The sequence below is a fragment of the Rutidosis leptorrhynchoides genome, chromosome 3 (assembly GCF_046630445.1).
Source record: "Rutidosis leptorrhynchoides isolate AG116_Rl617_1_P2 chromosome 3, CSIRO_AGI_Rlap_v1, whole genome shotgun sequence".
NCBI classification, from domain to species: domain Eukaryota; kingdom Viridiplantae; phylum Streptophyta; class Magnoliopsida; order Asterales; family Asteraceae; genus Rutidosis; species Rutidosis leptorrhynchoides.
In genome coordinates this window covers 247,010,377-247,037,683 of record NC_092335.1, presented here as the reverse complement: position 1 = coordinate 247,037,683, position 27,307 = coordinate 247,010,377, and positions in this window count along the sequence as shown.

The following is a 27,307-nucleotide window of genomic DNA, read 5'->3' as shown; positions in this document are numbered from 1 at the left end:
CTAAATATATGATCATTTGGAGCACTATCAAATATCCCCACACTTGAACGTTTCTTGTCCTCAAGCAATACAGAACTTGAAATTAAATCACACTTTACTCGAATCACTTTTTTTATTCTCACACTTTATACATCAGTGATTTTGATATAGCGGTATAAACAATGATAGTAACGATGTGGTTTGCAGTCCCACATGACTATGAAAATTTAGATCCATAAGGAAATTGGATCATTATGAAAACATTTTGTAACAGACTGAAACCCGGACTAGTTGTAAGTTGTCTATTTTACCCTTAGGGTTTGTGCTTAGTCTTAAGTGCTTTTATTTTCATTATTTTATTAGTATTTTGTTGTGACCAGTTTGTGACAAGGGTCCCAGAATAGGTTTGTTTATTTTAATTGGACCTCGTTTGGGTTACCTAATCTTGTGCGAAAGATATCAGATAACTGGTAAATACCCGTGTGTTGTGGGGTATGGGTTTTTAACCCCAAAATAAGTGTAGAGGCAGCTAATTCCCCTCATTTTGTTCCTGAACCTTCCGCCCACTCTCACTCTCACCTAACCTCATCTTCATCATCTCAAACAACCCTAAATCATTTGATCTCGAATTAAAGCTTGATTTTGGTGACAAATCAAATCGTTCCTTGTGTCATTGTGATTCTAACAAGGTAAAGTTTGTAAGATTTCATGATCAAATCTGTGATTAAATGGGTTTTTAAGTTAGTTTTTGTTAAAATGGGGTTTTGTGTCAAATTGGTTCAATTTGTTGTTGTTTGTGCATAAAAGTTGTGGGTTTATGTTTTTAAATGTCTAGTGTAAAAGATGTAACCAGTTTTGAGGTCAAAAATGTGTCTAAAGTCGAGATTTGGTAATTTTGGGTTGAAACCCGTCACTTTGCTGCTGTTGCAGCTGATGAACTACTTTCGGCCGATGGTCGTTGACCATCGACCGATGGTGAGGACGATCGGCCGATGGACGAGACCATCGACCGATGGTGTATGATTTCTGACCAGCGGATGTAATTTTGACGATCGACCGATTGGGGGAGACCATCGACCGATGGTGTGTTGACGATCGGCCGATGGATGGGACCATCGACCGATGGTCTTAGACAGTGAAATTTTTACTAAGTGTTTAATTCTAGCCGTTATGCTGCCCGTTTGTATTTTGGTGTTCAGGATGTAAATTTTGGAAGTGCATAAGTGTTAAGCATGAAAATTTTAGCGGACGCAAATTTTTACTAATTTGCTATAATGCGCTGTCAGTGTGTATAATCTTGATGGGAACACTATTCTAACTTGGTTTTTGTTGTTCTCAGGAGATAAGGACAAGGAGGAAGCTCAGAAATAATAACTGAGCAGTTGCTGGTAATTGGTGAGTGGGTCTATCTACCGATAGAGTTTAAGTAGCATATCATGCTATTGTGGTTGACTCATTTACCATGCATAGTGTAGGAATTGCTATGATAGAATAATATCATTTGCCTGATGTTGTATGTGAATTATGTGTAAACTGTGTGAATGGCACCAGTCGGGCCTAGGGAGACTGGGGACTCGAGACCGTGCCTAGGAGAGGTTAGAGTCCGTATGAGGTCAACCGTGCCAAGGGGAGGTTGGGTCCATAGGCTACTAATTGTGAAGTATAGTGTGAATGATGCATCCCTTGCATCTGGATAACTATGCTGTGAATTGAGTAGCAGGGGCTATCGGTAGACTCAAGCCCGATCAGCTGAGAGTCGTGTGCTCGTACAAGCTGTAATGACCCGAAAATTTCCGACCAAATTTAAACCTTGATCTTTATATGTTTCCGACACGATAAGCAAAATCCATAATGTTGAGTCTAGAAAGTTTGAAATCTATTCGGATAATCAATTACCCTTTGACAATGCCTGACGATTCACGAACTATTAATTTAAAATAAATATATAATTATTATTAAAATTGATAAAAGTATTAATATTAACTTGATTATTAAAATTATCATTTTATTTAAAGTTATTATTATCATTATTCTTATTAATATTATTATGATAATAATATTATTATCTTTATTATTATTATTAGTTTCATTATTATTATTAGTTATTACTATTATAATTACTAATAACAATATTATTATTATTAACAGGTTTATATGTATTAATAAATGGTAATAAAAGATACATATACATATATCACTCCTAATTTTAATCTATATCTGTTGTAAAAGTCGTTGTCATCTGCTCCCAATTATTCTGCCTTTCACCACAACCCTACAAAAATTCAATCACATCCACTTTCCATATTTTGTTTTGATCTAAATCTGTTAACCACCAAAATCCATCGTATAAGATGAGTTGAATATTTCAAATTTGATAATATCTTGTTTGTCTTCTTATATTTGTGCATAACTACAGCTGTCGAATCCTAAACTGTTATATGAATCTTAAACTGTTATATAATGAATCAATTAACTGGTGATCAAAAGAAAAATACAATCAACTTCTATCATCACTTTCAATAATTGAATAACCATTTGAAACCTAACTCTATCCCTCACCATGGCAACACCTGGGAACCATTCTCAACCCATATCACCACCATTCGACACCACCTTGAAATCTATCATTTCTAACCACCAAGGATCATGATCATCCCACACCACTTTACTGCTACTTATTTCACTGTCATTTTGGGTCCAAAAACAAACCCATAAAAACTCCTCACCATAGAGCTTTAACGACCACTACCATATAAACTCCTCCCCATCATTTTTTTTCTTCTTCTTGTCGTTAATCCCTCAAACCGACACCATGTCGTCTTCAAACCACCCTTCACCACCATGGTATAATCATCACGACCATATATCTAGTCTCTATATATACGCATATAGATATGTAACCAGTCACTGTTTCTGTTTAGATGTTTGAAACTCCATCACCATTACTAAGCAACAAAATACCATAGCTTTTGTTTCCTGTTGTACGCCTTTTTATTGGATGTTTTTGTTTCGATTCAAGCTGCTGTTATGCATCTGTGTTCGGTCCAAATACCACCTGCAACTCCTACTATTTCCAATTCAATTGAACTCAAACCACTTCTCACGAGCACACCATAGTAACTACAACCCTTGATTTTTACTGCTATATTCCTGCTCCCGTCGCCTTGCTATTGCTCTTATTAAATTTCTGTTTCATGAAGACACAAAGGTGATGGTAAGCATGAATTGTTGATACTGTTTGCACCTTTCCTTTTCCTATTCTTTAATACCCGACACTTTCTTACCCACTCACTATCACCTTTCGATAGTGGATGACATGGGATTTAATAAATTCAATAAAGGCGAGATGGTATTAGAATGGGTACTGGTCAAAAGAATCAAGTCTCAACCACTTGCGGATATTTTTTTTGTCTGGTACGTATCATGAAACCATAACTTTATCTGTTGGCCAAGTTCCCTTCTCTTGTTGGGCTTATGAATGGTTATTGGGCATAGTACATGAATCTCTATTGGGCTGGTTATTTGTTTTCCACTTGGGCCGAGATATATGGGAATGGTTGAGTTTGTAGATCTAATTGTTGAGATGTAGATATTTGATGATGATAGAAGGGATTAGATTAGAATGAGAGGTTATGGGTTCGAGTCCGGGAAAGGGCGCTTATTTTTGTAGGCCTATTACATTAAGGTAGCTTTTCTAATACTCTTATTATTATCATTTCATTAATATTGTTATTATTATTATTACTATCAATATTACTATTAATATAAGTATTATTATTTTTATCATAACTATTACTATTATCATTAGTAAGTATCATTATTAATATTATTCCTATTAATAATATTATAACAAATAAATATTAGTTATATAAGAATGTATTTAATACATATAACATAGCTATACTAATTATTTAATGTATATAAAATAAAAATATTCAATTAAATTATTAATGAAACCTATAAAATATTAAAGATAATAATTATATCACTAATATTAATATATAAATTTGTTCGATTACAATTATATGTGTTAATATATATAAATGATATAGGTTCGTGAATCCGAGGCCAACCCTACACTTGTTCAATGATGTTATATGTATTTTTACTACAAAATACAGTATGGTGAGTATATAGTCCCCTTTTAAACTCTAAATATTTTGGGCTGAGAATACATGCTCTGTTTTTATAAATGATTTACGATATGGACACAAGTGATCAAAAATAAATATACGTTGAGTTGTACCATGGCATATTTCTTTATACTTGGTAGCTAATATTTACATGAGGAGCGTAAACGCGAATCCTGTTGATAGATCTATCGGGTCTGACAACCCCAACCGGGCTGGACGACCAGTTTTTAACGGTTGCACAGTACTTCGTTTCGTTACTACACTTGGTACGGTGTAGGGTTTATTTAAGAATATGCTGCTGTGATTTAAATGTTAAGTATGGTTACCAAGTGCTCAACGACTTTTCATACACGAGTAGTGTATTATGTATAAACATGAAATCTTGTGGTCCATAGTTATAACGCTGCTAGCATCAAACCTATATATCTCACCAACTTTATGTTGACATTTTAAAGCATGTTATTCTCAGGTACAAATTAAGTCTTCCGCTGTGCATTTGCTCATGTTAAGGACATTACTTGAAGTCGATCATCGTAATGGAACCAAATGTTGATGACTACGTCCAGGAGGATTAGGACGGGTCGTTACAGGTGGTATCAGAGCGTTGGTCTTAGTGAACCAGACCTTACATTAGTGTGTCTAACTGGTAGTTGTTAGGATACATTAGTGAGTCTGGACTTTGACCGTGTCTACCTATCAAAAGTTTTGCTTATCATTTCTAGTCGGAAATCATCTGCTTATCATCCTTAGGAATTGCCTGCTTAGTATTCTTAAGTCTAGACACATCTTACTGCATTTAGTGCATCGATAGTGTATAGACAAAATTCATGTCCTAGCGTATCTATTGCTATAGACATTGTCCGACGTATCTCAAAGATTCTCCGTAATTCACGGGATTTTGGGTATTATAAATACATATGTAAACTATGTATTGAAAAGTACCAAACCCAACTCCTATAATCTATTCCAAACAAAAAATTCATTTTTCCGACTATACAAGATGAATTCCTCATCCAGTTCGAATTCCTCTGACTTCGATAGCTACGCCGATATGGATTTCCATTCGAGCTCTGATAACAGCGTCACCGGAATGGATCAACCAATTTCCCATCATCTATTCTGGATGAATTGGGGATGGGTTCGTGATATACTAAATCTCTGGAGGCAAGAAGAAGGTGATCCATTCCATCCACTAAATTGTCCTTTTAACGATGAACCTGAAGCACTTACCGGCGAACCTATTCGAAACACCATTTTCTCGCTCATTTCTAGAGTATCTCGTCATGATTACATACTATCCCATATTTCAAATCTTGTTCATTCTCTCGTTCCAACCACCAATCATCCCGGTGTACTAGCAGAAGTTAACGAACTTCGCGCTCGCGTGACGGCTTTGGAGAATATGGTGCGAAGGATTACAAACACCAGCAGCAGCACCAGCAGCATAATCCGTACCACCATCATCAACACCGACAGTACCCATATCACCCTCAACCACAACCGCGTCGTAAACCTCAACATCACAATTTGTACCTCGGATATCAACATCACACACCTCAATATCACTATCTGTACTTCGAGTATGATCTTCGTTTTACATATCATTCTATATCGATTATCTTCGCTTTACTTATCGTTCTATCTCATTTATCTTCGTTCGACATGGTAATTATGTAATCTTTAATGTTTTAGAGATCATGTAATCAAGTATTAACGATAAATCAAAAAAAAAAATTTAATATCTTATTGACTCATTAGATCCATGATTACATCTGAAGAAAATATATATACAAGTATATTTTCATAAAGATTGTAATTAAAAATTCTTTCGTACAAACTGTTAATGATGAAAATATTTTAACGGGTAGGTAGTACCCGAGGAATATTTAGATCTCACATTAATAAGTTACAGTGTATATTCTTCGAATCTGATTCAACGGTCATTTGCTATTCTACTTACAACCACCGATATTCGTATCTGTTCACCACCGAATAACCATTTTTATTCAAATTTCATATTTGGATTTTTATCTATCAGAATCCAACAAGTGGCATAATGAAGAAAACATTGGACAAAATAAAAAGTGTTAGAAACAAACAAATTAATTATGAGAAATTCTGTTAGGAATCCACGCTAACTGTTCCTAGTTAACTGTTCCCAGCTAACTGTTAATTCCGTATTACATTTTATCGCAATTTAATTTATTGTCATTTAAGTTCTGTTATTTATTTTACGCACTTTAAATAACGGGACACGTATACAAGGTTTCGACCTATCATATCGACCCATCTATATATATATTTCGGAACAACCATAGACACTCTATATGTGAATGTTGGAGTTGGCTATACAGGGTTGAGGTTGATTTCAAAATATATATATACTTTGAGTTGTGATCGACACTGAGACCAGTACACGGGTCACGATACGTATTATGTAATTCGAATATAATATATATCTAATTTATATATGAATTTATTGGACCATTGGACAAACGGACTATTGGACTGATAACTTTGGACAATTAAAATGAATAAAGATGTTGACTATAACATATGAAACTAAAACTAATCTTCAAGTTTGCCACTTGATTTCATCTCAAACCTCATTTGTATTTTGACGATTCCGAACCGCATTCAAATCTTATCATGATTCTTGAAAATATCTTGATCGAGAAATTGACCCAACTGCACCACGTCTACGGAAGAAGATTTATGCATACAGTTATGCACCTGAAACTTTCGGAACCAAGGTTATAGTTAAAACATATCCGCGTCGAATTCCTTATCAATTATTAGCAAAAACAACCTCACAATTTTCTTTTCAAGAAGCTGATTTTGTCACAGCTCCACTTCGACTTCTCAGTAAGACCACTTTTATTAAAATCTCAATATATACGTATCCTTTTGCCGTCGTTACTGGAGAACCTTTTTCCACCATACTGCCATCAGCGTTTAAATCATCTAAAAACACAAATCTCTTAAAATCACTTCGGTTTGAAAACCAATGACTCAAATTCGTTAACTTTGAAAATACTGATGAAGCAGCATGTTGTAGATGGTCTTAATGACCAAAAGTTGATGATAAAGAAGGAGGTGTTGGAAACACTCGATGGAAAATTTGGTATTGAAAATCGGATTGAGCTAACCATGAAAGAGACCAAGGACAAATACAAGGACCAAACTCTGTATTTAAAGAATCCAGATGATCCTGTTTCTAATGAAATCTTTAGTGAAAACCTTGCTTCCGAATCTAAACCCTTACGGGTCAATCTTCATCATCATCCTTCGACATTAGAAATTCCAAGATATTATCATATTTTCATTATAAATATCCTCAATATTTCTGAAGATGTTTTCACAGCTATCCTTATCTGCAATCATTTGTTCCTCTGTAATATCTGCGTTACAAAATAAAAGAAATTGTGTTAGTTTCTAAGTTCTAAAACCTTCGAGTTTAAAATAGGAATGTTCTGAAGCAGTGTTGGGAACTGATGCATGAATTAGTATAATATAATGAAACTTGATCAACTTCATTATATTACAGTAAGTCATGTTGAGTTTCTAATGAAGCATGATGATTCACAGTACCATCATCATGTGCCATATTACATGGCTCTTACATTATATTCAATTCCGAAACATATTAAGAACATATCACCTTGATAGTTCTATTTTCCTGGATATTCTGGTAATTTGACAAATCAAAATCGTGCCATTACCATTCCTTTCTGAGAACATTAGCTATGTTCATTCCAAATCTTATACCTACGAATTCCGAACCATTGCTCGCTTGACTTGAGGACGGGAAGAAGAAACAAAGGGACAAAAGCCCCGCAATAGAAATTGGGGTAAAAAAAAAAAAAAAATCACAGCAAATAGGAGGAGATATTAACTGTGGATGACAATGATTATAGAAGACAGAAGCAGGGACATCGCAGTATAAGGGAAGATATAAAAACCAACAAACCACCCAGAAACTACAAACCGTGAATATCAACGCGTATAGCAATATAAAGATACGGAAGAATGAAAAACATTATACAACCAAGAGTATAGTAGAAGTGAATAGATTCTTCTGACGGTAGATGAAAGAGAAGGATGACAGATGTGAAAATTTAGAGTATAGCAAGGAACAGAATGGGATGGAGCATATTGACGAATGCCTGAAAGTAGGAATTAAGAAGAAAAAGTAGAAGATGTGAGTTGTGAAAACTAAGGAAACGAATGGGGTAGATTTATAGTAAAATATCCGATAGAGAAATCGAAACAGATTGCCGCATTAAAGAAGATCCTGATCGCCGAAAAACCAAATCTTATTACGTAAGATTTTCTTTAAATCCCTTAAATCCCGGAAATTAATCATAATTACATCATCGGTTGAAACGAATATATTTATTTACTTATTTCACTCTTTTGTGATAGCTTCACTCGTACGCTTCACATGATTAAATCGTTTTATCTATACTCTCCATAATGATAAAACTCCATTATTACTTCATATACGTCATGAAAGCATTCTTATTGTTATCCATGACGACCTCTATCAAATTTCGGGGACGAAATTTCTTTAACGGGTAGGTACTGTAATGACCCGAAAATTTCCGACCAAATTTAAACCTTGATCTTTATATGTTTCTGACACGATAAGCAAAATCCATAATGTTGAGTCTAGAAAGTTTGAAATCTATTCGGATAATCAATTACCCTTTGACAATGCCTGACGATTCACGAACTATTAATTTAAAATAAATATATAATTATTATTAAAATTGATAAAAGTATTAATATTAACTTGATTATTAAAATTATCATTTTATTTAAAGTTATTATTATCATTATTCTTATTAATATTATTATGATAATAATATTATTATCTTTATTATTATTATTAGTTTCATTATTATTATTAGTTATTACTATTATAATTACTAATAACAATATTATTATTATTAACAGGTTTATATGTATTAATAAATGGTAATAAAAGATACATATACATATATCACTCCTAATTTTAATCTATATCTGTTGTAAAAGTCGTTGTCATCTGCTCCCAATTATTCTGCCTTTCACCACAACCCTACAAAAATTCAATCACATCCACTTTCCATATTTTGTTTTGATCTAAATCTGTTAACCACCAAAATCCATCGTATAAGATGAGTTGAATATTTCAAATTTGATAATATCTTGTTTGTCTTCTTATATTTGTGCATAACTACAGCTGTCGAATCCTAAACTGTTATATGAATCTTAAACTGTTATATAATGAATCAATTAACTGGTGATCAAAAGAAAAATACAATCAACTTCTATCATCACTTTCAATAATTGAATAACCATTTGAAACCTAACTCTATCCCTCACCATGGCAACACCTGGGAACCATTCTCAACCCATATCACCACCATTCGACACCACCTTGAAATCTATCATTTCTAACCACCAAGGATCATGATCATCCCACACCACTTTACTGCTACTTATTTCACTGTCATTTTGGGTCCAAAAACAAACCCATAAAAACTCCTCACCATAGAGCTTTAACGATCACTACCATATAAACTCCTCCCCATCATTTTTTTTCTTCTTCTTGTCGTTAATCCCTCAAACCGACACCATGTCGTCTTCAAACCACCCTTCACCACCATGGTATAATCATCACAACCATATATCTAGTCTCTATATATACGCATATAGATATGTAACCAGTCACTGTTTCTGTTTAGATGTTTGAAACTCCATCACCATTACTAAGCAACAAAACACCATAGCTTTTGTTTCCTGTTGCACGCCTTTTTATTGGATGTTTTTGTTTCGATTCAAGCTGCTGTTATGCATCTGTGTTCGGTCCAAATACCACCTGCAACTCCTCCTATTTCCAATTCAATTGAACTCAAACCACTTCTCACGAGCACACCATAGTAACTACAACCCTTGATTTTTACTGCTATATACCTGCTCCCGTCGCCTTGCTATTGCTCCTATTAAATTTCTGTTTCATGAAGACACAAAGGTGATGGTAAGCATGAATTGTTGATACTGTTTGCACCTTTCCTTTTCCTATTCTTTAATACCCGACACTTTCTTACCCACTCACTATCACCTTTCGATAGTGGATGACATGGGATTTAATAAATTCAATAAAGGCAAGATGGTATTAGAATGGGTACTGGTCAAAAGAATCAAGTCTCAACCACTTGCGGATATTTTTTTTTGTCTGGTACGTATCATGAAACCATAACTTTATCTGTTGGCCAAGTTCCCTTCTCTTGTTGGGCTTATGAATGGTTATTGGGCATAGTACATGAATCTCTATTGGGCCGGTTATTTGTTTTCCACTTGGGCCGAGATATATGGGAATGGTTGAGTTTGTAGATCTAATTGTTGAGATGTAGATATTTGATGATGATAGAAGGGATTAGATTAGAATGAGAGGTTATGGGTTCGAGTCCGGGAAAGGGCGCTTATTTTTGTAGGCCTATTACATTAAGGTAGCTTTTCTAATACTCTTATTATTATCATTTCATTAATATTGTTATTATTATTATTACTATCAATATTACTATTAATATAAGTATTATTATTTTTATCATAACTATTACTATTATCATTAGTAAGTATCATTATTAATATTATTCCTATTAATAATATTATAACAAATAAATATTAGTTATATAAGAATGTATTTAATACATATAACATAGCTATACTAATTATTTAATGTATATAAAATAAAAATATTCAATTAAATTATTAATGAAACCTATAAAATATTAAAGATAATAATTATATCACTAATATTAATATATAAATTTGTTCGATTACAATTATATGTGTTAATATATATAAATGATATAGGTTCGTGAATCCGAGGCCAACCCTACACTTGTTCAATGATGTTATATGTATTTTTACTACAAAATACAGTATGGTGAGTATATAGTCCCCTTTTAAACTCTAAATATTTTGGGCTGAGAATACATGCTCTGTTTTTATAAATGATTTACGATATGGACACAAGTGATCAAAATAAATATACGTTGAGTTGTACCATGGCATATTTCTTTATACTTGGTAGCTAATATTTACGTGAGGAGCGTAAACGCGAATCCTGTTGATAGATCTATCGGGTCTGACAACCCCAACCGGGCTGGACGACCAGTTTTTAACGGTTGCACAGTACTTCGTTTCGTTACTACACTTGGTACGGTGTAGGGTTTATTTAAGAATATGCTGCTGTGATTTAAATGTTAAGTATGGTTACCAAGTGCTCAACGACTTTTCATACACGAGTAGTGTATTATGTATAAACATGAAATCTTGTGGTCCATAGTTATAACGCTGCTAGCATCAAACCTATATATCTCACCAACTTTATGTTGACATTTTAAAGCATGTTATTCTCAGGTACAAATTAAGTCTTCCGCTGTGCATTTGCTCATGTTAAGGACATTACTTGAAGTCGATCATCGTAATGGAACCAAATGTTGATGACTACGTCCAGGAGGATTAGGACGGGTCGTTACACAAGCCGCCGATCCTCGTATTGTCTTATTGTATGCTAGTTGGTAGTTAGCAAGTGTTGTTGTTAGTATATAGCTTGTGTGTCGCTTAAGCTATATCTGTTAGATAGATTCCATTCACTTAGCGGTGCGCTAATCCCCTACATGTTTCCCCCTTTGCAGGTTTAGGTACTGCTAGTCGGGATGGGTATGGATGCAGAAGACATGTTTGACAACCCTACTCTGATGTGGACTTTTGTTTAAATAATGTTTTGTAATAACGTAACACTGTTGTGTAAGCTTAAACTTAATTATATGGTTTAATGTAATGACGTGACTTATATTGTGTTTATTATTAAAGTCTTCCGCTGTGTATTAAAAAAAATGGCCGGTGTTTCAAGTTGGTATCAGAGCATGGTTTGGCAGCATGTACGTGCGCGTATTTTGTTCCCAAACCTGAGGCAAGTCAAACATGTCTGTGGGAGTGGGGGGCTAAGTGAAAATAGGATATATGTGTGTGTTAGTTGTGATTGAACTAACTGTTATCCTAAGCTCTTTTGTAGCACAGGTATGGCTGATAGAAACGCAACTGGCCCATCCAACCCCGGAACATTCAGAGCACCAGAAGAGGGTGTTGAGTCTGATGATGATCAGAATAGTTACATCCTTCAATTAAAAAGTAAGCTAAAAGAGGCTGAAGACAAAATTAATGAGCTTGAATTAGTGAGGCATTCTGGAAATGATGATACACCACCTGAATTAGCGAGGCATCCGAAGTGTTCCCAGATGAGTTACTAGGTCTGCCGCCGGTAAGGGAAGTCGAATATAAGATTGAGTTGGTTCCTGGAACAACTCCAGTTGCAAAAGCTCCATACCGATTAGCGCCGTCTGAAATCCGTGAAATGATGTCACAGATTCAAGAGTTATTAGGTCGTGGGTTTATCCGACCGAGTTCTTCACCGTGGGGTGCTCCGGTATTGTTTGTTAAAAAGAAAGATGGATCAATGCGTATGTGTATTGATTATCGTGAATTGAACAAAAGAATAGTGAAAAATAAGTATCCATTACCTCGAATAGACGATTTGTTCGATCAGTTACAGGGTGCTTCATTCTTTTCCAAGATAGATTTACGATCCGGGTATCATCATGTTCGTGTTGCTGAATCAGATATATCGAAAACAGCGTTCAGAACTAGGTATGGTCATTATGAATTTCTTGTCATGCCGTTTGGGTTGACGAATGCGCCAGCAGTCTTCATGGATTTAATGAATAGAGTGTAGTGACCCGAACTTTTCCATGTTTATATATATTAATTGAGATTGATATTTACATGATTAAATGTTTCCAACATGTTAAGCAATTAAACTTGTTAAGACTTGATTAATTGAAATATGTTTCATATAGACAATTGACCACCCAAGTTGACCGGCGATTCACGAACGTAAAAACTTGTAAAAACGACATGACGATATATATATATGGATATACACATCGTTAACATGAGATTATGATAAGTAAGTATCTCCATAAGTATATTAACAATGAGTTACATACATATAAACAAGACTACCAACTTAAGGATTTCGAAACGAGACATATATGTAACGATTATCGTTGTAACAACATTTAAATGAATATATATCATATTAAGATATATTAATATATCATAATATCATGATAATATAATAATTTAAAATCTCATTTGATATTATAAACATTGGGTTAACAACATTTAACAAGATCGTTAACCTAAAGGTTTCAAAACAACACTTACATGTAACGACTAACGATGACTTAACGACTCAGTTAAAATGTATATACTTGTAGTGTTTTAATATGTATTTATACACTTTTGAAAGACTTCAATACACTTATCAAAATACTTCTACTTAACAAAAATGCTTACAATTACATCCTGGTTCAGTTTCATCAACAATTCTACTCGTATGCACCCGTATTCATACTCGTACAATACACAGCTTTTAGATGTATGTACTATTGGTATATACACTCTAATGATCAGCTCTTAGCAGCCCATGTGAGTCACCTAACACATGTGGGAACCATCATTTGGCAACTAGCATGAAATATCTCATAAAATTACAAAAAATATGAGTAATCATTCATGACTTATTTACATGAAAACAAAATTACATATCCTTTATATCTAATCCATACACCAACGACCAAAAACACCTACAAACACTTTCATTCTTTAATTTTCTTCATCTAATTAATCTCTCTCAAGTTCTATCTTCAAGTTCTAAGTGTTCTTCATATATTCTACAAGTTCTAGTTACATAAAATCAAGAATACTTTCAAGTTTGCTAGCTCACTTCCAATCTTGTAAGGTGATCATCCAACCTCAAGAAATCGTTATTTCTTATAGTAGGTTATCATTCTAATACAAGGTAATAATCATATTCAAACTTTGGTTCAATTTCTATAACTATAACAATCTTATTTCAAGTGATGATCTTACTTGAACTTGTTTTCGTGTCATGATTCTGCTTCAAGAACTTCGAGCCATCCAAGGATCCGTTGAAGCTAGATCCATTTTTCTCTTTTCCAGTAGGTTTATCCAAGGAACTTAAGGTAGTAATGATGTTCATAACATCATTTGATTCATATATATAAAGCTATCTTATTCGAAGGTTTAAACTTGTAATCACTAGAACATAGTTTAGTAAATTCTAAACTTGTTCGCAAACAAAAGTTAATCCTTCTAACTTGACTTTTAAAATCAACTAAACACATGTTCTATATCTATATGATATGCTAACTTAATGATTTAAAACCTGGAAACACGAAAAACACCGTAAAACCGGATTTACGCCGTCGTAGTAACACCGCGGGCTGTTTTGGGTTAGTTAATTAAAAACTATGATAAAATTTGATTTAAAAGTTGTTATTCTGAGAAAATGATTTTTATTATGAACATGAAACTATATCCAAAAATTATGGTTAAACTCAAAGTGGAAGTATGCTTTCTAAAATGGTCATCTAGACGTCGTTCTTTCGACTGAAATGACTACCTTTACAAAAACGACTTGTAACTTATTTTTCCGACTATAGACCTATACTTTTTCGGTTTAGATTCATAAAATAGAGTTCAATATGAAACCATAGCAATTTGATTCACTCAAAACGGATTTAAAATGAAGAAGTTATGGGTAAAACAAGATTGGATAATTTTTCTCATTTTAGCTACGTGAAAATTGGTAACAAATCTATTCCAACCATAACTTAATCAACTTGTATTGTATATTATGTAATCTTGAGATACCATAGACACGTATACAATGTTTTGACCTATCATGTCGACACATCTATATATATTTCGGAACAACCATAGACACTCTATATGTGAATGTTGGAGTTAGCTATACAGGGTTGAGGTTGATTCCAAAATATATATAGTTTGAGTTGTGATCAATACTGAGATACGTATACACTGGGTCGTGGATTGATTCAAGATAATATTTATCAATTTATTTCTGTACATCTAACTGTGGACAACTAGTTGTAGGTTACTAACGAGGACAGCTGACTTAATAAACTTAAAACATCAAAATATATTAAAAGTGTTGTAAATATATTTTGAACATACTTTGATATATATGTATATATTGTTATAGGTTCGTGAATCAACCAGTGGCCAAGTCTTACTTCCCGACGAAGTAAAAATCTGTGAAAGTGAGTTATAGTCCCACTTTTAAAATCTAATATTTTTGGGATGAGAATACATGCAGGTTTTATAAATGATTTACAAAATAGATACAAGTACGTGAAACTACATTCTATGGTTGAATTATCGAAATCGAATATGCCCCTTTTTATTAAGTCTGGTAATCTAAGAATTAGGGAACAGACACCCTAATTGACGCGAATCCTAAAGATAGATCTATTGGGCCTAAAAAACCCCATCCAAAGTACCGGATGCTTTAGTACTTCGAAATTTATATCATATCCGAAGGGTGTCCCGGAATGATGGGGATATTCTTATATATGCATCTTGTTAATGTCGGTTACCAGGTGTTCACCATATGAATGATTTTTATCTCTATGTATGGGATGTGTATTGAAATATGAAATCTTGTGGTCTATTATTATGATTTGATATATATAGGTTAAACCTATAACTCACCAACATTTTTGTTGACGTTTTAAGCATGTTTATTCTCAGGTGATTATTAAGAGCTTCCGCTGTCGCATACTTAAATAAGGACGAGATTTGGAGTCCATGCTTGTATGATATTGTGTAAAAACTGCATTCAAGAAACTTATTTTGTTGTAACATATTTGTATTGTAAACCATTATGTAATGGTCGTGTGTAAACAGGATATTTTAGATTATCATTATTTGATAATCTACGTAAAGTTTTTTAAAACCTTTATCTATGAAATAAAGGTTATGGTTTGTTTTAAAAATGAATGCAGTCTTTGAAAAACGTCTCATATAGAGGTCAAAACCTCGCAACGAAATCAATTAATATGGAACGTTTTTAATCAATAAGAACGGGACATTTCATAGAGTGTGTCGTCTGTTCTTAGATAAGTTTGTGATTGTGTTCATAGACGATATACTAGTGTATTCAAAGACAGAGAGTGAGCATGCTGAACCCCTGAGACAGGTTTTGAATTTGCTGAAACGTGAGCAGCTATTTGCAAAATTTTCAAAATGTGAATTTTGGTTAAGTGAAGTGCAGTTTTTGGGTCATGTGATTTGTGCTGAAGGTATAAAGGTTGATCCGATAAAGATAGAAGCGGTAATGAATTGGAATTCTCCGAAGACTCCGACTGAGATTAAGAGTTTTCTAGGATTGGCTGGGTATTATCGCAGGTTTATCAAAGATTGTTCTAAAATAGCGGGTCCGTTGACTAAGCTGACTCGTAAAGATGTAGCCTTTCGATGGACTGATGAACAGGAAAAGGCTTTTCAGATTTTGAAACAGCTACTGTGTCAGGCACCAGTGTTAGCTTTACCAGAAGGTTCAGACGACTTCGTGGTATACTTTGTTGCGTCATTTGCTGGGTTGGGTTGTGTGTTAATGCAGAGAGATAAGGTAATCGCCTACGCCTCGCGACAGTTGAAAGTTCATGAGAAGAATTATCCAGTGCATGATCTTGAAATGGCTACAGTAGTGTTTGCTTTGAAACTGTGGAGACACTATTTCTATGGAACCCATTGTGTTATTTATACAGATCATAAGAGTTTGCAATATATCTTCTCACAGAAAGAATTGAATATGCGTTAGAGACTGTGGCAAGAGTTGATCAAAGATTATGATTGTGAAATTAAATATCATCCGGGTAAGGTAAATGTTGTTGCAGATGCGCTAAGTCGTAAAAGATCAAGTGAAAATGTGAAATTCTTTCGTTTGAATATAACTTCAGTTCTAATCAACAGCTTAAGAACCGTTCAGGCCTGTGCTTTGGAGGACGAACATATTAAATCTGAACAAATGATCAAACGAAAAGTGGACTTAATTGATGACTCACGTGGACTAAAGACTTTAAACAATCGTGTTTGGGTGCCTAAGCTTGGAGATTTGAGGGATTTAATTATGACAGAAGCTCACAAATCCAGATTGACAGTACATCCGGGTAGTAATAAGATGTATCATGATTTGAAAACAGTGTATTGGTGGCCGACAATGAAAACAGATATCGCTCGATATGTCAAAAAGTGTCATATTTGTGCTCAAGTGAAGGCAGAACACCAGAAACCTTATGGTTCGTTACGTCAGTTACAGATTCCAGAGTGGAAATGGGAACATATAACAATGGATTTTGTGACAAAATTACCTCGAACTCAGAAAAGACATGATATGATTTGAGTAATAGTGGATCGTCTAACTAAACATTTTCTTGCTACTCGTGAGACAGCCTCGTTAAGTAAGTTAGCCGATTTGTATGTGAAAAAGATAGTTAGTCGACATGGTGTGTCGTTATCGATTGTTTCAGACAGAGATTCTAGATTTGTGTTGAATTTCTGGAATAGTCTTAAACAAAATCTAGGTACACGTGTGAATTTAAGTACATCTTATCATCCTCAGACAGACGGTTAGAGTGAAAGAACGATACAGACTTTAGAGGATATGTTAAGGGCTTGTGTGTTAGAATACAGTGGTTCGTGGGATACACATTTGCCGTTGGTCGAATTTGCGTATAATAATTCATATCATTCGAGTATAGGGATGCCGCCCTATGAAATGTTATACGGTCATCATTGCAGAACTCCTACTTGTTGGTTAGAAGCCGGGGGGAAACAGTTTGCAGGTCCCGAAATTGTTCAAATGACAGCTGAAAAAGTTGCAATTGCGCGAGAAAAGTTGAAAGCCGCTAGAGATAGGCAGAAAATGTATGCTGATCCGCGTAGATGTCCGGTAACCTTTAATGTGGGTGAACGAGTGCATCTAAAAGTTTCGCCGTGGAAAGGGGTTATCAGATTCGGTAAACGTGGTAAGTTAGCACCAAGATTTATTGGTCTATTTTAGATCAGTGAAGTGTTAAATGATCAGACTGTGGTGTTAGATCTTCCGCCAGAGTTAGCCGGTATTCATAAAACATTTAACGTGTGTTATCTTCGTAAGTGTAAAGTCGATGATGACACGCAACTTCTTCCTTTAGAAGATTTAAGGGTCGATTTGAATAAGAAATTGGTGGAAGAGCCGGTCCGTGTAGTTGACCGAAAGGTGATTATGCTGAGAAATAAAGAGATTCCGATGGTGCTGATTGAGTGGAAACACAGTTTGGGTTCTAACCTTACGTGGGAGACAGAAGAGTTGATGAGAACTTGCTACCCTTATTTGTTTGACCAAGACCAGATTCCGAGGATGGAATCTTCTTTAAGGGGGGTGGATTTGTAACAGACTGAAACCCGGACTAGTTGTAAGTTGCCTATTTTGCCCTTAGGGTTTGTGCTTAGTCTTAAGTGCTTTTATTTTCATTATTTTATTAGTGTTTTGTTGTGACCAGTTTGTGACAAGGGTCCCAGAACATGTTTGTTTATTTTAATTGGACCTCGTTTGGGTTACCTAATCTTGTGCAAAAGATATCAGATAACTGGTAAATACCCGTGTGTTGTGGGGTATGGGTTTTTAACCCCAAAATAAGTGTAGAGGCAGCTAATTCCCCTTATTTTGTTCCTGAACCTTCCTCCCACTCTCACTCTCACCTAACCTCATCTTCATCATCTCAAACAACCCTAAATCATTTGATCTCGAATTAAAGCTTGATTTTGGTGTCAAATCAAATCGTTCCTTGTGTCATTGTGATTCTAACAAGGTAAGGTTTGTAAGATTTCATGATCAAATCTGTGATTAAATGGGTTTTTAAGTTAGTTTTTGTTAAAATGGGGTTTTGTGTCAAATTGGTTCAATTTGTTATTGTTTGTGCATAAAAGTTGTGGGTTTATGTTTTTAAATGTCTAGTGTAAAAGATGTAACCAGTTTTGAGGTAAAAAATGTGTCCAAATTCGAGATTTGGTGATTTTGTGTTGAAACCCGTCACTTTGCTGCTGTTGCAGCTGATGAACTACCTTCGGCCAATGGTCGTTGACCATCGACCGATGGTTAGGACGATCGGCCAATGGACGAGACCATCGACCGATGGTGTATGATTTCTGACCAGCGGATGTAATTTTGACGATCGACCGATTGGGGGAGACCATCGACCGATGGTGTGTTGACGATCGGCCGATGGATGGGACCATCGACTGATGGTCTTAGACAGTGAAATTTTTACTAAGTGTTGAATTCTAGCCGTTATGCTGCCCGTTTGTATTTTGGTGTTCAGGATGTAAATTTTGAAAGTGCACAAGTGTTAAGCATGAAAATTTTAGCGGACGTAAATTTTTACTAATTTGCTATAATGCGCTGTCAGTGTGTCTAATCTTGATGGGAACACTATTCTAACTTGGTTTTTGTTGTTCTCAGGAGATAAGGACAAGGAGGAAGCTCAGAAATAATAACTGAGCAGTTGCTGGTAATTGGTGAGTGGGTCTATCTACGGATAGAGTTTAAGTAGCATATCATGCTACTGTGGTTGACTCTTTTACCATGCATAGTGTAGGAATTGCTATGATAGAATAATATCGTTTGCCTGATGTTGTATGTGAATTATGTGTACACTGTGTGAATGGCACCAGTCGGGCCTAGGGAGACTGGGGACTCGAGACCGTGCCTAGGAGAGGTTAGAGTCCGTATGAGGTCAACCGTGCCAAGGGGAGGTTGGGTCCATAGGCTACTGATTGTGGAGTATAGTGTGAATGATGCATCTCCTGCATCTGGATAACTATGCTGTGAATTGAGTAGCAGGGACTATCGGTAGACTCAGGCCCGATCAGCTGAGAGTCGTGTGCTTGTACAAGCCGCCGATCCTCGTATTGTCTTATTGTATGCTAGTTGGTCGTTAGCAAGTGTTGTTGTTAGTATGTAGCTTGTGTGTGGCTTAAGCTATATCTGTTAGATAGATTCCATTCACTTAGCGGTGCGCTAATCCCCCACATGTTTCCCCCTTTGCAGGTTTAGGTACTGCTAGTCGGGATGGGTATGGATGCAGAAGACATGTTTGACAACCCTACTCTGATGTGGACTTTTGTTTAAATAATGTTTTGTAATAACGTAACACTGTTGTGTAAGCTTAAACTTAATTATATGGTTTAATGTAATGACGTGACTTATATTGTGTTTATTATTAAAGTCTTCTGCTGTGTATTAAAAAAAATGGCCGGTGTTTCACATTTGATCTTTTGAAAATTCATTCTAGTTTTTACCCTAGATAAGTTTTCCGAAATAACCCTTCACCGGTGTTTGCAAAATATTTTTGTGGGTTTGGTGGGTGTCAGATTTGAAAATTTTAGTTCAAAACTTGCGGTTTTGTGTCACCCACTTTCTAACCTTGTATTAGGAAAGCAACACGTCCAGTATACTTGCTCCGTATATTACCTTTCGATAAACTACCGTCCGGTTGTAAAGGAAAGCGTTGAACAAGCAACTGTTAAGGCAATGTCCCGTGACATGCTTTTGTTCATGGTCTAAAACGTGTCGGATGCAATTACTATCCTTTGTAGGAGCAATAGTAAAGATCACCCTATAGTTTTTCGGTCTGGCACAAGGTCCTGTCTCCGACCATGCTATGCAACCACCGTTCTTACGGTTGACACCCGATTTGGTTCAGGTGACCTAATGAATTCCGGTGAATTCTTAGGATTTTACGTTCAATGGTAATGAACGCATTAAAAATAGGTTTTCAGAAAACAAATCGTTTTTAATTTGATCAAAATATTTTCTCGTTCAAGCTCGAGTTTAGATATCATCGAATTCCATGAGTTTGTAATTCTCAATCTTTAAGGTCAATCTCAAGGATTGAGTAATATCAGGCTTAAAAGCTGATTTTTAATCTTTTAGGAGATTATCCTTTCTGGGGGTCTAATTCATTAGTCTTATCAAGCTAATTTGCACGGCGCCCTCCCCATTTTTCGAGACAGATCCTCTCATGGTTAGGATAAGTCTGACCACTTGGCGACCCTGTTTGATGCTGAGGTCCGTAGATTTCCTGCTGATTTTAGTGATGACTTTTCTAGATTTTTAGTCAACCTACAGCTGGTCTGGACGACAACTTCTTGACCTAAATCAAGAAGCGCGTGTCTTTTTAGGAAGACTCTACTTCCTTTTAATGATGGAATTGATTCATCGTGTAGATCCATCTCTCTTTCAAATATATTACAGTAAACCGGGTAAAACAGTTAATTTAGCCCAAAACAAAAGCACCTGTAATAAACTTTACAGAAACATGTGATAGATAGTTTTTAATTGAATAACTTGGTACATTCTCCCCACACTTGGCTTTTTTCATGCGTCTTTTTATATCTTAATAAATAAATTCAAGCGTTTTAGTTGTTTCTCAATTTATGTCCTTTTCGAGGTAACGATAATTTCGACAATAACACCTAGTTTTATCGTTCATAAATATGTATAAACATGATTTTGAATTCATTTAGTTGAAATTTTTTTAAATTTTCATAAAATTTAGAAAATAAACCAAGTACAAACCCGAGAGAATTTATAACCCTTCCCCACACTTGAGATCATGCAATGCCCTCATTTGCATGAAATCAGACTATAATTATAAATTCATGAGGGTGATTAGTGTAGAAAAGTGATTAAGAAAACCCAGTTTGTAATTTCAAAGCTCGTCGAATGATAGATGGTGCACCTCATCGTTCATTCCTTCTTGTTTTATCACACATGTTTTTCTTCAAAAATGGCTGCTTTTCTGAACTGTTTACTAATATTTGAAAATGCGTCTTTTACCCTAATCGTGCATTTTTATTAACGAGTTATGCACTAACCCGAACCCCTAATTTAACGTTAAGTGGGGTTAGACTTCCCCACACTTAGATGACGACATGTGAAGTTGGTAGAATAAGTTTCAAGAATTAAAATAGTGAGCCAGTTATTTACATCTCGGGTGGTGTATAATATATCAATGGGTTTAAAGTTTAGACCTACCCGATCGTCACTACTTAATTCTTTTCTAAGTGTAGCTTTTAATAAATGGATATGTCTCTTTTCTGGTTCTTGGTCAAATGGATCGATATACACTGACATACATATTATAGGGTGGACAATTCCTAACATTACCTTCTGTTCATTCTCGGGATCAAAGGTTTCACCTCTATTACCCAATTGGGTGAAATTCGAGGTGTCATTATCTATTACATCTCGTAGTTCATCTTCGGTAGATGACTCGTCTATTGAGAATATTGGGTTGGAAGGTTATGGAATGGTGAATTTCGGGATCGAAGTAGATTCTTCTTCATTAACGGTACTTATCGGTCCCACCATTTTGGTCTCGGGCGTAAAAATTTCAGCGTTATCGTTTTCCCAAGAGTACCAATTTGTCACCCTTACTTCTTCTTCATTCATTGATGGATCGATGATTTCGTCGGTAGAGGCTAATGTGTCGATATGTTGTGAAATTGGTAAAACTGAATAAAAAGTATCATCGGGATAATTGGTGATTTTGGAGCTCTCGAATTCAACAAAATTCGATGATATGAGATTTTCTTGCACAATACTCCTCAGATCAACAGGTGTGTAATCTGATAGAGTTTCAGCTTGCCTATTTACAAACTCTCTCATTTGTTCATTTTGAGCATCAAGTTCTTCGAGTTTAATTTTCATATAATCTAAAGAATTTTCAGACACATAATTTTCCTCGTCCTCTGGTTGTTGAGTTTGGATATATTCTTGGGAATAATCCCAATTTGAATTGTATTCTTCATAATCATTCCATTCAGGTTCCATTTGTGCGTAATTTTCCATAGGAACATAATAATAACATTCCCATGTTGAATGATAATCTCCACAGATTTCACAACCAGTTATTGTTTCGTCATTCGTGATCCAAGATTGACCGAACGAATTTTTATCAATACCCGTTTGAGAGTATTGATTTCGTATGTCATAAAGAGTTTCCAAAATATTTTCGAGATTTTCCATACTACACTTATTACCAAATTTTAGCTATAATGTGGTGCATTTACTAATTATCCTATTAGTTATAAAATAAAATAAAAAAATTATATAAGTTATCAAATTAATAGACTTTTCTGATTTTGCCCACGTTTCGAATAGCCAATAGATGCAGCAGGTAGCCAGGACCCTTTAAATCGGAAGCCCACAACTCGCCACTAACAAATCCAACTATTACTACGAACCAGAAAATTTGGATGTCTATCAATTTAACTGCTTAAAATAATTTTTCGTTTTGAAATTTTAGAGAAGAAATAGAAAAAATTCTAAGTCCTAAAAACTAGAGCGTCGAGAAATAAGAAAGAAAAAGAGCGCGTCGAAAAACGTCGAAAAATAAAAGGTCAAAAAATAAAAATAAGAAAATAAAGCGTCGAAACTTGGTATTCTAAAAACTAAATATTAAAAGTTATGTCTAAAGGTATTAAAGCTTAAAAGGAATTCTATATTCAAAACGGCAATAACTTAAAAAGTACTGAAATTTTAAAATGGCGTCGCAAAATTCTAAAGCACATAAATCTTAGTCTAAAGAAAAGGCACTTAAGGGATTTTACGGCAAAGTCTTAAAAGCTAAAAATAAAGTAACTACCGCAAAATACTAGTCTTAAAACTAACTACGAACGATAAATATAAAAATTACGAATTAAGCGATATAAATATACAATTTATAAAAAGAAACTAAAAATGATAAAATTACAATTTTTATAAAAATATTATTTTTATATTATTATTATATAAAAATATTAATCTATGAATTTAATAATAATATTAAAACTTAATATTACTAATTATATATTAAAACTAGAAAATTAAATAAACAAACTCTAATTAATAACAATAATTTAATTAAACCCTAAAAATTAAATAATAAATAAAAATTTAACCTAAATTCGTAATTAATGCAGCTAGGGTTGACATGTCAGACGACTCCGCGAGTGTGGTCTATTGGTGCCAAAAAAGCTCCGCGAGTGCGGAGTTAACTGTGCAGGCTCAAACTGGTATCAGTTTTTTTTTTAAATTTTATATTGTTTTTCTAAAAATTATATATAAATATATTTATAAAAATATAAATTAAAAATATAGCGTTTCGCCGAGTTCCCGGCAGTGGCGCCAAAAACTTGATGTGTGCGAGGTGGGTTACAAAATACTATATATTTTTAATACGAAATACGTTACAAATTACACAAGTTTTAATTATTCATTTACAGATGGGATATACCTAAACCTTGCTACAACACTATAGGCAGTGTACCTAATCGTAGAGTAGTATAGTTTTTAGTAAGTCCGGTTCGTTCCACAGGGAGACGACTTATTTTACACTATATTTTTATATAACTATATTTGTACAAAATATAAAAATATATATTACAATTATTATTATTATAAAAAGGGGGGTTTTACCGTTTAATGACCGGTTTGTCGATTTTATATTTTAAGTGAAGAGTAAAGTAAATGACGATATTTAACTAATGATAAAATAAATAACAATAATTAAAATAACAATAAATAAAAGTACGAGGAAATATGAAATAAAATATATTATGCTTATTTAAACTTCCGTAATCATGATGTTTGACTTTTTGATTTAATTTATTACCCTGAGTTAATTGTCCTTTGTCCTGGATTATTCGATAAGTCCATCTGGTTTTGTCCATAATAGTCCATCGGTCATAATTATAAAGTGCGAGGGTCTTCGCCAAATTAACCTTATACCCGAAGTCAAATATTCCAACTAATTGGGGATTTAAACCGTAATAAGGTCTTAATATTTTGTTTAATGATTACACCAGGTTATCGACTGCGTGTAATCCAAGGTTTTAATACTTTATTAACAATTACACCAATTACCCTTGTATGTAATCCACCCATGTTTTAATGAGTCCATTGACTATTAATCCATCCCCCGTTTCCGGTCAAATGAACAATTATTAGTATTTATAAATCTCCCACCTACCGTACCCGATCAAGCGTATGTGGTTATATATAACTACGTCAAATTGTAAATCTCTTTATTAATCAAATATAAAATCCATTAATAATCCATAGTCCCATTTCCACAAGTGTCGTTCTTTTGTCCAAACCCCAATTATGGTCCAAAGCCCAATAACCCCATCTTAATATTTATCCCAACATCATGATTACTTCAGCTCAAATAAGCATAATAATAACTTAAATACGAGACATTAATTTAAAAAGGAGAACATAGCTTACATTGATTATTTATCACGTAGTGTTACACGGACAGAACTTCGACTTCAAAACCCGTAATTAACCGTTACATAACCTAAACTAATCTAATATAAAACTAAACTATATTATATTATATTTATATATATTATATATATACAGAGAGTAATAGAGAGATTGAGGTTGGATGGTGTGTTCTCTCGGCTGAATTCGATGGCTTTTATAGGCCATTTCTGAAACAGACAGCTCCGCGAGTGCGGAGTTTTTACCCTTTACAGCTCCGTGAGTGCGGAGCTTCAGATTCCAGCTCACCAAATTTTGGATCCTAGCTTTGTCGACATATTTATTATATATATATAATATATAAATAATTTATATAATTATTTATATATTATATTTTATTCTTGTGCATAGTTGACTTGTAATTTTAGGTCCGTTGCGTCGCGCATTTACGCCCGGTTTATGTCCCGGTTCCGGATTTTTGAACGTCCTTTCGTACGCGTAGATATCTTGTACTTTGCGTTTTGCGGTTTGTACTCTTGTAATTTTTAGACGTTTCTCATCAATAATTTGAATCACTTGAATTGTATCTTGTACATTTGAGCTTTTTGGACGTTTGCGTCTTCAAATCGTCATTTTCGCCTTTTGTCTTGGCACTTATTTATTTAAACGAATATTACATAAAAATAGAACAATTGCAACTAAAAGCTTTGCATACTGGAAGGATATTGCTACTAAATATATGTTTATTTATTTAAACGATTACAACTTAAAATAGAACAATTACAACTAAAAATATTACATATTGGAAGATATTGCGCCTAAATATATGTTCATTTAGAGCACTATCAAATATCCCCACACTTGAGCATTGCTTGTCCTCAAGCAATACAGAACTTGAAATTAAATCACACTTCACTCGAATCACTTTTTATTCTCACACTTTATACATCAGTGATTTTAATACGGCGGTATAAACAATGATAGTAACAATGTGGTTTACAGTCCCACATGACTATGAAAATTTAGATCCTTTAAGAAAATTGGATCTTTATGAAAACATTTGATCTTTTGAAAATTCATTCTAGCTTTTACCCTAGATAAGTTTTCCAGAATAACCCTTCACCGGTGTTTACAAAATCTTTTTGTGGGTTTTGTGGGTTTTATATTTGAAAATTTTAGCTCAAAACTTATGGTTTTGTGTCACCCACTTGCTAATCCTTGTATTAGGAAAGCAACACGTCCAGTATACTTGCTCCGTATATTACCTTTCAGTAAACTACCGTCCGGTTGTAAAGGAAAGCATTGAACAAGCAACTGTTAAGGCAATATCTAATGACATGCAGATGATCATGGTCCAAAAACGTGTCGGATGCAATTACTATCCTTTGTAGGAGAAATAGTAAAGATCACCCTATAATTTTTCGGTCTGGCACAAGGTCCTATATTCGACCATGCTATACAACCACCGTTCTTACGCTTGACACCCGATTTGGTTCAGGTGACCTAATGAATTTTGGTGAATTCTCAGGATTTTACGTTCAATGGTAATGAACGCATTGAAAATAGGTTTTTCAGAAAATAATTTGGTTTTAATTTTGATCAAAATATTTTCTCGTTCAAGCTCGAGTTTAGATATCATTGAATTCCATGAGTTTGTAATTCTTAATCTTTAAAGTCAATCCCAAGGATTGAGTAATACCAGGCTTAAAAGCTGATTTTTAATCTTTAAGGAGATTATCCTTTCTGGGGGTCTGATTCATTAGTCTTATCAAGCTAATTTGCATGGCGCCCTCCCCACTTTACAAGCCAGATCCTCTCATGGTTAGGATAAGTCTGACCACTTGGCGACCCTGTTTGATGCTGAGGTCCGTGGATTTCCTGCTGATTTTATAGATGACTTTTCTAGATTTTTCGTCAACCTACAGCTGGTCTGGACGACAACTTCTTGACCTAAATC